Source organism: Grammomys surdaster, unplaced genomic scaffold (assembly GCF_004785775.1).
Source record: "Grammomys surdaster isolate TR1022 unplaced genomic scaffold, NIH_TR_1.0 63, whole genome shotgun sequence".
Taxonomy (NCBI): domain Eukaryota; kingdom Metazoa; phylum Chordata; class Mammalia; order Rodentia; family Muridae; genus Grammomys; species Grammomys surdaster.
This window is the reverse complement of record NW_021604565.1, coordinates 12,225,123-12,237,839: the sequence shown is the minus strand read 5'-3', so window position 1 is coordinate 12,237,839 and position 12,717 is coordinate 12,225,123.

The window sequence follows — 12,717 nt, the reverse complement described above, 5'->3', positions numbered from 1 at the left end:
GTGGGCTAGGCAGGGGAGTGGGCTAGGCAGGGGAGTGGGCTAGGCAGTGAGTAGAGCACTGCTTGCTATGACTAGCTTTCCACTCATTCATTCTATGAATTTGCTACTTTGTGTTCTCTGACCTATATCTCCCTACATTACTGGTAAAGATTTCTCAATCTTTCATAATCCTCAGATTTCTACTCAAAAGTCACTGAGATAGGTGGGTTTGGGCAAAGCCAAAAACTGACAAGAGTCTAAGACCAGCAAGAAAACACTATAATAAAAGGAACCTCCCAGACTGAAGGTAAGAACCCCACACAGACACACACAATATTTATATTACCAAAATCAAAAGACCTAAGGAGACATAGAAATAAATAAATGACTGGTAGTGCTTCAGTGATATGCTGTTAATCCTCTAATATGATAGGGATTGCAAAGTATGGGGACTTTTGATCATGGCATTTCTTTAAAGTGTTTCTTCATACTTGTTTCAAGGAATGCAAAACCATATTGTACCCCATGGCTTCAGGCCATTTACTTATACAGTGAAGAATCTAGGCAGTTTGGGGAAGGGTTTTGTTTTTTGTTTTGTTTTGTTTTTTTTTTTTGAGATAAGTTCTTATTGTATAGCTTATGGCCCCATTGTGAACTCATGTATACAATCCAGGCTGACATCAAACTCATAATCCTCCTGTTTCAGCATCCTGAGTGCTGGGGTAAAAGACATGCCTCACCACATTGTTTCCTGTGCAGCATTTTGGAGTAGCAGACTTCATTTAGAGTAGCAGACTTCATTTAGAGTAGCAGACTTCATTTAGAGTAGCAGACTTCATTTAGAATAGCAGACTTCATTTAGCAAGAGACTTCCAAGATGTGGCCTGTTTTGGTGGTTCTAAAAGCCATCTCAATTAATCATTTTTATGGTGATAGCTACCCATAAAAAAGGGGCAAATCTGAAATGTCATTAGAATTTATTTTGTTGACTCTATAATTAATAAATAAATAAAGACAGAAACAAACAAACAAAACAAAAGCATTTTCGTGGAAAGCTAGCCTCTCTGGCTTTTGCACATGCCAGGATGCAATGGGTCTTTTCAAATGGAGCAGAATTATGGTCAGAGCAGTGTGGGAATTCTGGGTAATGCTTTCTTTTCTTTTTTTTGGGGGGGGGTAATGCTTTCTAATCACGTGTTTTTATTATTAGACTTTGCAGAGACTTTAGTTGTTAATGTATGTAGTATGGATCAGTGTTTTGATGACCAATTCTATTTTTTCAAAAAAGTCTTCTATTCTATGGATAATACTCATTGTTCTCACCATTTACCAAAGAATGGCTCCCCTGGAGAGCTGCGCTTAAAGCTCTGTCACCATGCTCTGAATCCTCCCCTCAGCCTGTGAGTGCTCCCTCACCCTGCCCTTCTGTCCTCAGCAACACAGGAAACTGATACACACTTCTTTGGAAGCCTACAAATACCTGCATCATAATGTATCCATGGGTTTCTTTTTCCTTATTTGTCTCTTAGATACGTTTGGACAGTGCCTTATGCACAATGATGCTAAAATATTTATTATTGAATAAGAAATATTGAACAAAAAAACCATAATTTCAATCAGAGGAACATATCCTGTTTACAGACAGCCCCCGGGGTTCCTGATAGGATCATAGGGTGTAGTTAGACAAAAAGTACACCCCCTCCTGTTGACACACCCACTAGGCAAACACCTTGCCATATTTTTTCATCCAGGCAACCTTAATCATTTCCACGAGCTCCTGCGAGTGGAACCATATCTGAATAATTCCATCCGATTGTTTCCATAAGGCTCAAGAGAGAAAACATGACCAGGGAAAAGGAATCCTTAATTATGTCTTAAAAATATGATCAAAAGCAACGTTTAAGAAAAGTGCTTCCAGGGAAGAGCTGAGGATGGTACTCAGGTTGTAATAATCCATTTCCCAAACCCTACAGCATGTGATCAAAGCTGATACACATTATCTCAGGCTTGGTACCGCGGTGACTCTTTTTCTTACATCTTTGGAAGTTATTATTCGGATGATTAAGAGGATGAGGACTTGCCGTCCAAAGGCTGGCCCGGTGTGCCTTGTGGGCGCTCAGAGCCCTGCTTTGGGAGCCCATCCGAAGGCTGGCCTGGTGTGGGCACTCGGAGCCCTGCTTTGGAAGCTATTACAGTGTTCACTTTCCTCTCTTTTTCTTCCCTTCTCTCTTTTGTTGCATAATGAAGCCGTGGCCTTGCCCGTTCACACACTGTCGTGTGCTTTAGACCCTTCTGAGCACAGGTTAGAGCTTGCCAGGTGAGGACAATGGAGTTTCCTTATTTGAGATGGAGGAGGCTGCTATCAGCTTAGTTATTATGCAAATCAGAATGGTACAAGTCCTCTTGATAACTGACTGTCCAACATTCGATCATTCAGTCAGTTGAGGCCAAGGACTTAAGAGCTTCATACCCAGTAAGGCTTTCAGCTCAAGCCGGTTAGTCAATTCTCCTTCCAACCACACCACCAAAGGAGGAAATAAAAGCATGAGCTTCTAATTCCTTCTCTCTCTCCTCCCATTAGGTGTGCGAATGTTGACTTATTGCTTATTGTTGGCAGATCTCCCAGGAAGACTGAAAACTTGCTAAATTCACTGGCATATTTGGATTGAAAAAAAAAAAAAAAGCTGAAAACGTCCAAGTCTAGAATCCAAAAGAGAAGGGGCAATGCCATTTGCTGAGGGCTGCTTGGTGGCGTCATGAGTCGATTGCCCAAAGACTCTGCACATTTTATGACATTCAACCCAAATGTCTCATCTGCTTTTATAAGATGGATTCTTTCCTACTTCTCCCGAGTTGTCTTAGTGAAATGAGAGGCAGGGATGCACCTATCCCTGAAGGTGCTATGAGGTGGCACTTTGTAACACTCTGAGTTCTAGTGCTAGAGCTTCACAAACTAGAGAGTTCCTTCTGGTACTAATACTGTGCTGGAGATGGACGAAGACGTTTCCTGGGCCCTCTCAAGTGAAAACTATTCTAATTTTTTCTTGAAATACAACAAAGATTCCAACACAGAAACCATGCTGCCAGGCTCCCAGCTCCGCCCCTTACCTTCCTTGGTAAGTTTTGTTTCCGTATGCTTTGCTTCTGAAGACCTAAAATAGAGGTGAGATTGGAGTGCAGAAAACAAAACAAACAATAAAAGCAAAAACCCTCCTTAGAAATTAAGCCTTGCTGTGTAGGTGTGCACATGTTGCTATGTCACCCAGATGGATCTGAAACAGAGATTACAGACAGGTCACCACGCCTGGCTCTGAGGCTTTCTCCAACCACCTATCCACTATTGCAAATGCATTTTAGAAGAAACTTTAAAAACTTTCTCTCTACTTCCAAAAGTAAGACTAGTATGGGACTACATGATTTATTCCTTGGTTGACATAACTGTGAGATCCTCAAAAAGGAAGGTGATTGAGAATTATTATGTTACTCCACAAAACCAAATTTCGACAGTTGTCCGATAGTGGTTCTCAAAGGACTGAAAATTGAACATTTAACCTGATACTTTCCAGCTCTGCCACTTAGTTATTTCTAATATAAAAGAATAAAATTTTTCACAGGTCATGGTGGTGGCACACACCTTTAATTCCAGGACTCAGGAGGCAGGGGCAGGTGAATCTCTGAGTTTGAGGCTAGCCTGATCTACATAGTGAGTTCCAGGACAGTCAAGGGCACATTAGAAACCCTGTCTCAAAAACAAACAACAAAAAAAAAGACAAACAAACAAAAAAGAATAAAAGTTTTTAAGCCATAGAACTTGTTTAGCTGTTCAGTCCTGTGCCTTTTGAATGTACAGGGATGTGACTACCTCAGTTCTAGTTACTTCTGTAAGCATTTCCTGGGCACCTGTGTGCCAGTCACTATGCTAAAGGCTTGTATATAACTTGCATTTGTGTAGTTCTAGGATAGTGAGTTAGCAGAGAGGATTCGGTTATTAGTTTGCAAGAAGGCTTCAGAGAACCAGAAAAGCAAAACAGAACATGGACTAGAAGTGATAAGTGCCTAGGCACAATATTTTATATAAATTCATTGACTTTATTCTTTTTATCTGTTTCACTGTTGTCTGAGTTGTTGGACTGGCTTTATTGAGAAAAAATTTTATAACATAACCTGTAATTTTATTTAAATAGAAACTGGAACTAAAAACGGGGGGTGGGGGAACGTAACTGTAAAAACAAGTTAGCAGCTCTGCGAGAATACTTGCTTTGTTAATATTTAAATTCAAGTATGTTTTTAAGAACAGATTGGGAAGAAGAAAATATTTTAAGGCAAAGTCAGAGAGAAAGGCAAAGCATCAGGAGAGAATGAAGACACTTGGGAAACATCATAAATTCAAGTTACTGACATACAGTAAATACATGTCAGAGATGTGAGAATGTGAACACAGTTTGGTTTGGTGGATATCAAGAGGGTGAATCAGGGCTTTTGAGAAAGGATAGGAAAGATGAAAAGACAACCAAATTAATTTGGAGACAAGCCAGGCTTGCATACAATAAGCCAAGAACTGACTGAAAGCACGTGAAATTCAAGAAGGTGGCCAAGGAAGGCCTGCCTCCCAGGCAGCAAAAGTAAAACAAGGTGGGCTGGTGCTTGAGCTAGCTCAAGGGGTCACATAACCAATACACTGTTCTTTGTGAGAGGACAAGAGGCTGGGAGCCTATTAACCAAGAATTCACGCTGGGTTTCTCATCTGTGAAGCCAAAGTGCACGATTCACCAGGAATACCACATCGAAAAAGAAAATGTTGCCACTTCAATATACACTACATCACCCATTTTAAAAACTAAATGTAATTATGGGATCCTGTCAAAACATATTGTTAAAAATCACATGCAGAAAATGAATATTATATTTGAATTTAAAATATGACTTTTAAAATTTTACCAAATGTCCAAAGTTCTATTTTCTTTTTAAAGTGTCTTTAATTGAAATAGAATTAAACCAGTTCCCTCTCCTCCCTCCACCCTTTCCAGTTCCCTCTCTCCCAAGTGCTCCACTCTCAGATTGAGAGCCACTTTTCCTTTGATTATATTTGTTACACTTACATATGTGTGTGTTTGCACAAATTGGTGACCTTGTATATGTTACAGAACCTAAAAATACAGTGACTTGTTCACATCAGAATTGATGTCCTTGTTTTGTGGCAAACAGAGCTGCTGATTCACCCAGAAAGTCACAATGAAAGTTAGTTCTCCCACTGTAGTGTAATTAGAACAGAACTGATTGGTTTAAAGCAAACAAACAAGCAAACAAAAAAAAACCAAACAAACAAAACCCTCTTATAATCACAGAATGTAATGGAGGAAGCCTTTTAAATGGCTTTGCCTGCTTTGTGCTGCTTTGACCTGCATTTTCAATTCTCTCCCAAACTGCTCCTTCCAGAGCAAAGAACCAGACAGATTATTTTTGTTAAATCAGGCTAGATCAGAGTCTGTGCCCAGGTAAACTTAATCTCATAGCTGAGACTGCATGATTTACTAAAATATTATTAAGTAAGTTATATTTTGGTAGAATTTAAAATTTTATATACAGTGTATACTCTTAATAAAAGAGGAATTTAAAAACTTATTCTGAAAATTTTAAAATATATAACAAAAAATAAACCAACATTTCTTAACGTTTTGGAGGTTGGCTTTTTAAATTACTTTTATTGTATCTATTTACTTATTTTGTGTGTGTGTTCCTGTGTGTGTGCAGGTATATACATGTGTCATGGCACAAGTGTGGAGGTCAGAGGACACCCTCAGGCGTTGTTGTCCACCACACAGATTCCAGAATCGAACTCAGATCGTTGGGCTGAGCAGTAAGTGCCTTTACCATGGAGCTGAAAGGCCCTTAACCTTTTTGAATCACAGCCGACCCTAAAAATCTGATGAAAGTTGTAGTTCTCTCTCTCCAGAAAAAAAACCAAAAAACCAAAAACAAAAGAAACCAAACCCCATACATGTTTATATGGATGTGACATTTTGCTTAAAGCGTCACAGTTTATGGGCTCTCTGGTCACCCCATGGATCCACCAAGGACCACGTTCTCTGGTCCATGAACATCTGTAAATAAAGCCACATTTGTTTTGGCAAGAAGACTTACCAGTTGGATATTTACCTGCTGAAGTTTCCATTCTCAGAGCATGTATCTGAGAAGAATAATTGTTTTAATCTCTCTCTCTCAAAAACAAAACAACAACAACATCAAAACAACCAAAACTTTGGCTCATTTATCCTCCTGTTTAGCCTTAAAATGAAGACCAATTTCCTTTGGGTCAAACCCCAAATTCTTAGTGTCTTGACTTTCTAAATGCTTGACAACTATAGACACTTTAATGAAATCCAAATGGGTGAAATTCAACACTTCATCCTGATGCTCCTTACAGATGTTCTTAATAAGGATGCTGGAGAAGCCTGAGAAGGCAAGCTTCACACATCAGCCAAGGAAAGGGAGTTCACTGGGGATGAAGATAAAGAGTAAGTCTGGAGTGCTGCTGGACCAGTCAGGACTGAGCATGCTCAGTCTCCACTGACAGCCAGGTTTGTGTGGAAGCATGTGAAGAAGGTTTGTGTGGAAGCATGGGAGCTCTGCAGATGGCCTCCGGGGTAGTGGTGGGATCAGGCGTCCTGAAGTTACACATTTAAATTCTCCTTGGAATGTTTTCCCATAAGGACTTCATTCCTGGCGAGCAAGATGGCTCTGCAGGTAAAGGAGCCTGCCACCAAGCCTGATGGCCTGAGTTCAGTCCCTGAGCCCCACATGCTAGACGGAGAGACATGGTTCCTGCAAATTGTCTACACACTGTGTGGTCTACACACAGATAAGAAGGGTTATTTTGTTTCTAAGATTTTTATTTCACTGGGTGATGGTGGTACAGAGCTTTAATCCCAGCACTTGGCAGACTGAGGCAGGTGGATCTCTATGTGTTCAAGGCCAGCTTCGTCTACATAGTGAATTCTAGGGCAGACCAGGCTACATAATGAGCCCCTCTTTTACTAGACTCAAATGAAGACAGACAATCAGTAGAAACTTTGTGAATGCTAGAGTTTGGTAAGGAGTAGAAATGTCACAACACTGTCAGAGTGGGTTAGCTCGCCATGGGCATTTTCTTTCTTTTTCTGACTAGCCACCAGCAGCCTGTATGCAAAGCTCTTCCTGGAACAGTCCCCATGGGAAATGATTACCCTGGACATTCTTTGAGCTGTCTGGAGGGGAAAATTTGCACACTTGGATAAACAAAAGCTTGTAGTAAGCTTTCTAACCAATGAATCTTCAACTTTAAAAAATGAAAAGAATCAGTCAACTTATCTGACAAGATGTTAGTGTTGAGATGTGTCTCCTTATAGTGCCAAGAGTACTGTTGGCTTCTCAGGATGTGTGAACGTGGGGCACGTTAGCCTGAAAACGAAGACCAGGAGTCTGCATTAAATTAATCGGAGTTCTGAATTCTGATCTAGCACCTGTCATTCTGATTACCTACAGAGGCTTAGGCAAGTCCCTCTACCCCACTGCTCCTCACCTGTCCCTCAGCCCCACTGCTCCTCACCTGTCCCTCAGCCTCTCTACTCCTCCCCTGTCCCTCAGCCCCACTGCTCCTCCCCTGTCCCTCAGCTCCTCTACTCCTCCCCTGTCCCTCAGCCCCACTGCTCCTCCCCTGTCATTCAGCACTACTGATCTTCCCCGGTCACCTTTTTCTTCACCCAGGAAATGAGGATAATGTTGACTATTAATAAGAAGATTGTGTAAATTTAATGTCATGTTCAAAATACTCAAGTAACGTATAGCTATTTTATTAGGTTTTAGCAAACTAGTGTATGCTGTTACAATGATATTAATTAATTGATTGTCTAAGGACAAGGAAGTAGCAGTCTGTGGGTAGAAAGGGAAGGTTCTAGAAATAGTTTGCATCTTGGAAAAAATCACTTAACTTTTCTGCTCCTCTGCTGTGTCACCCTTAGATAAAATACAATTCTCTATGCAGTTCCATTTAATTTCTCCTCCTCCTCCTCCTCTTCCTCTTCCTCCTCCTCCTCCTCTTTCTCCTCCTCTTTTTCCTCCTCCTCTATCTAATCTCTTTCTAGTAGAATACAAGTCCCAAGTGCACAGACACATTGTCTCTAGCATCTCTAACGTCACGGAATGATGTCTTAGTACATAGTCAATAGCAGACATTTGCCCAAAGCCTTTTCAGCTCTGATGTTTGGTTCTTCTTTGGAAAGTGAGTTTGGGGGCCCAAGTAACATGCTTGCTACACAAGCCTGAGGTTAGGTCCCCAGAACTCACCAAAAAAGAAAAAAAAACCCACCAGGCAAGGCAGCATTGATCTGTTATCCCAACTCTGGGGAAGTAGAGACAGGAACATCTCCAGGACTTGCTGGCTAATGAACGAGTATGGCAGAATCAGTGAGCTTCAGATTTAGTAAGAAACCCATTCTCAAAAAATAAGATGGAAGATGCTGAAGAAGACATGTGAAATCAACCTCTGGCCTTCAGAAATGCATGCATGCAAACACACACACACACACACACACACACACACATTTATGAGGTAGAAGGAATATTTTAATGGTGGAGTGCTTGTCTAGATTGTGGGAGGCCCTAGATTTGATTGACTGACTGAGAGAGAGAGAGACAGAGACAGACAAAGACAAAGACAGAGAGATAAGAGATACACAGAGAAATATTATAAAATTTTCGACCATATAAGAATCTACACAGTTAAATATAATACAATACCTCCATTGTTCATTTTTCATCCTAATTTCTGTGTTTGCTTCAGATATCTTTTAAAGAAAAATTAAGTCTCCAGTCAATACTTGCTAATTCTTTTTTTTTTCTCCTTGGTTATAATCATTGCCCAGCTTTTGGTATTCATCATTTCCAAGAACATTTTATATTTTCATTATATTTATATAAATTATCATCCCCATATTACAAATGATCTGTGCTTGCCACTCCTCAACTTGCTTTTAAATATTGAACATTAGTGTTTAATACACAGTGTTGATCTGGTCATTTTAACTAACATCTGTTATCTTCTTGTGTGAGTATGATTTTTCTCCACTCTCCTGTTCCTGGATATCTATGTTCTTTTGAGTTTTCAATGTCAGGACTGAGGATATTGATCAATAGTAGAGTTTGTCTCACCCCTCAGCAGAATCCCCACAACACACACAAAACAAGCAAGCACGCAAACAAACAACTCTTTGTGCATATGAGCATGCATCAGAAAATATTCTTATCCGTGTCTCTTTCTGCTTGAGTTTCTCTAATGAACCCACTGGGTTGAAGGAATATATTTTCAGTTTCACTAGTCTAGGTCACAGGCTTTGATGACTTGTTTGTATTACTTTTGAAAGGGATGGTCAGATTATTTGTATTTTTTCTTTTTTTCTTTTTTTGGCCTAACAGGAAACAAAGGGTTAATCAGTCTTAATAAGATTGTTACCTTTATCTTCCTTTTTTATCTTTCTTCTTTTCTATCTCTTGAGGGGCAGAGGCAGCAGGATCCCTTTGAAAGTAAAGGCAATTATTATCGTGTGAGGAACACTGGATGGCTAGATCAGAACCACACAAAACAATAGCCATGTCCTGTCATCACATTGAAATATTTACAACACAACACTGTCAGTGTCCGATGTCGCAAACACAGTGCCATGTGGTAAACACAGCAGAGGCCTGGGAGCAAGCCCCTGAGAGAGGGATGAGTCTGTGACTCAACTCTGTTAAGACAGAGAAACACTGATTATTTTAGACCGAGATACTGGGAAGTGATCAGTTCTGATCCATAAAACCGACTAAACTTCCTTTATCCTGTCCTTATGTAGGGAAGACGTCTCTCCATCTAACTGGTGTCTCAAATGTTAGAGAGTGTGTGCAGCTTGTGCAACTCACTGAGCCTCGGATTTCAGGTGAGCCCTTGGAGGATAGACCATGCCAAAACTTCCCCAGTCTGGGTCTCTACAATTAAATTGTTACTGTTTCCCTACCCAATAAAAATTAGAACAAAGTAAGAAAGAGAAAAGCCTTTGCATCATCTGTCTACTTAATTTACTTTCTTTTCTCCTACACTGATTTTCTTATTTGGATAAAGGATGTAGGGCAGGGTGGTTCGATTTCACTGGGAAGTTTATGTTGGTGAAGAGGCAGGAGCTATTACATTCTATCTCGTCAATGATCCATAGATAATGGGTCACCAGGGGATTTAAGAACTGTATCTTTCAGTTCTTGCCAGGGAGGCAGAGCACTGCGCACTGAGGCGAGCCATAATGTGACGCCTTGAAGAATCCTCAGAAGCCTTCAGGCGCTCACTCAGGTGCCATCATGATGAGCTGTCAGTTAAAGATGGCGTTCTGTAAATAATTTTTGCAACAGAATTATTTTTCCTATTTCTTTGTTTCAAATTCTTAAGAAGCAATCTTTAGATCTAAAAGTGTTTTGTTTTGTTTTCTCCTGATAATATTAGAGGCAAGATCTATGTATTCTGACCTTAAAAAATATTTCTGTGAAGGAAAGGGAAGCAAATTACAAAATAGTATAGTGTGTGTGTGTGCTTGCGTGTGCATGCACGCGTGCACACACACACAATCTGCTTATCCATAGCAAACATGTGTGAAGACATGTTAAACTATCACAGGGTTTGTCTCTTAGGAATGGAGTTGAGATGGCTCATTAGCAGAGCAGAGGTAATAGTGCATTTTAAAAACTTCCTTAATATATTTCGGTACTACATGAGTAGTTTGTTTTTACCAAATAAATGTGATTGCTTTCATCACCTAAGAACAAGTGCACTTACTTTTCAACCCAAAAGCATTACTTTTGATTACTAGTCTTCTGTGGGTCTGAGGTACCGATCACACTTGTTTCTAATTGAACTACAAGGTTAGTGGTGTGGAACTGCTGTGGTTTCTTACTTTCTATTTTTTTGTGACATCAACAATACTTGTCTGAAGTCACACTTATGTATTTCTTAATGGGAAACATAAACTTCCCCAGCTATAGAGTCACTATGAGATGCATAATATAAATTCTTATTTTACAGACACTATGTTAAACACCTTGTCCATTAGCAACCCCACAACTGGATCTCAAAATGCCTCCTGCTCTGTTTTAATGTGCTGTTAACATTTTTAAAAATCTAAAAAGCAATTTGTTAGTTCTTAATTTAAAACTATCACACACTCATATTTCAGTATATAAACTATTTCCACAGCCAATGAATATTCTTCATACAGAAGGAAAAATGAAAAAGCATTAATAATGATATTTCAACCAACACATTGAAAACAAAATTATTTTTATTCTGATTTCTGCTCTGTTCTCCCCTTTATTCAGGCATTGAAATGTGCTTCTTTTTGTGTGTATACATTAAGAGGACAAAGAATGAAGAAATAAGAAATCAAAGCTAAAAATGTCTAGTGATAGGAAAAGAAGAAATGAAAATTTGGGGCAGCAATGATTAAAAAAAAATGTGAAAGGGAGAGATTGGCAGAGAGGCGGGAATCAGGGCAGAGAGAAACTGGACAACTTCAAGGCCAGAGAGTAAGTAAAGAAAAGAAGGCTGAGGTTTGTTTTGTGTTTATTACCATAAGCACATAGTCAATGGCTGCTGGATAAGATAAGGGGAGCAGTGGTGTCAAAGGCTAACTCAGAAGTTCTCCGGCTCTAATACACATAAGAACTACCTGAAGTGTTTGTTTAAAATAGAAACCTTAGTCTTTATCACCAGAAATTCCAACTCATCCAAGGGGTTAGGGAGAGCTCAGAAAAAGAGGCCCTTGGATACTTGACTGTTGACACCTGGGATACTGCTGTTCTGCAAAGACTGAAGCTCCTACAGGGGAGGAAACAGGGCCCAGGGTAAAGAAATCTACAGGATAGGAAAAGGAATTCTGGGTGGACAGTAAGGAAGAAAGGAAACTAGAAAGTGGGTGTGTAGTGAGCTGCAGAGAGTGGCTTGGGAGGCGGGAGAGGTTGTGAAAAACACCAGCCAGAGTCAGAGGCAAAAAAACAAGAGGAAAAACATATATTTAGCACAGCAAGGCTTTCTTTTGGATTTTTAAAATACTGTATTACATTTTTTCTTAAAAAAAAAACATAATTTTTGAGGGAAAGTTAAAAAGGGAAAAAGAGAATGTAACCTGAGTTCATTACTTAAGGAATCACTGCTATTAATATTTTTTGCTGTTTCCTGCAAATCTGTTACTGCTAAGTTTTTGGAAGTTTGCTGTTGTTTAATACTGTTGAATATAAAGGAATATGTGATAAGTACCCTGAATCTGACATCATCACCTCCTACCATAAGATCATTAATGAAAGTTTTAGCTGTTGTTGGTTGTGGTGGTGGCAACGTGTGTGTGTGTGTGTGTGTGTGTGTGTGCGTGTGTGTACAGGCAAATGTGGAGGTCAGAGGTCAGTGTCAGAAATTGTTCCTTAGAAGCTGTGTGCCTTGTATTCTGAGCCCCCTGTCTCTGCCTCCCTGGCACTGGGATTTGAAGTGGGTTCTATCACTTGGGGCTTTGTAAGAGCATGCTGTGGCTTGAGCTCAAACTCGCAGGGCAAGTAGTTTACAGGAGTGAGGAATCTCCACAGCTCTTTAATTCCAACACCTGCCTCCTAGTCACAGGGCCTGCTTCCCTATCTTTTCTCCTCCTCCTCCTCCTCCTCCTCCTCCTCCTCCTCCTCCTCCTCCTCCTCCTC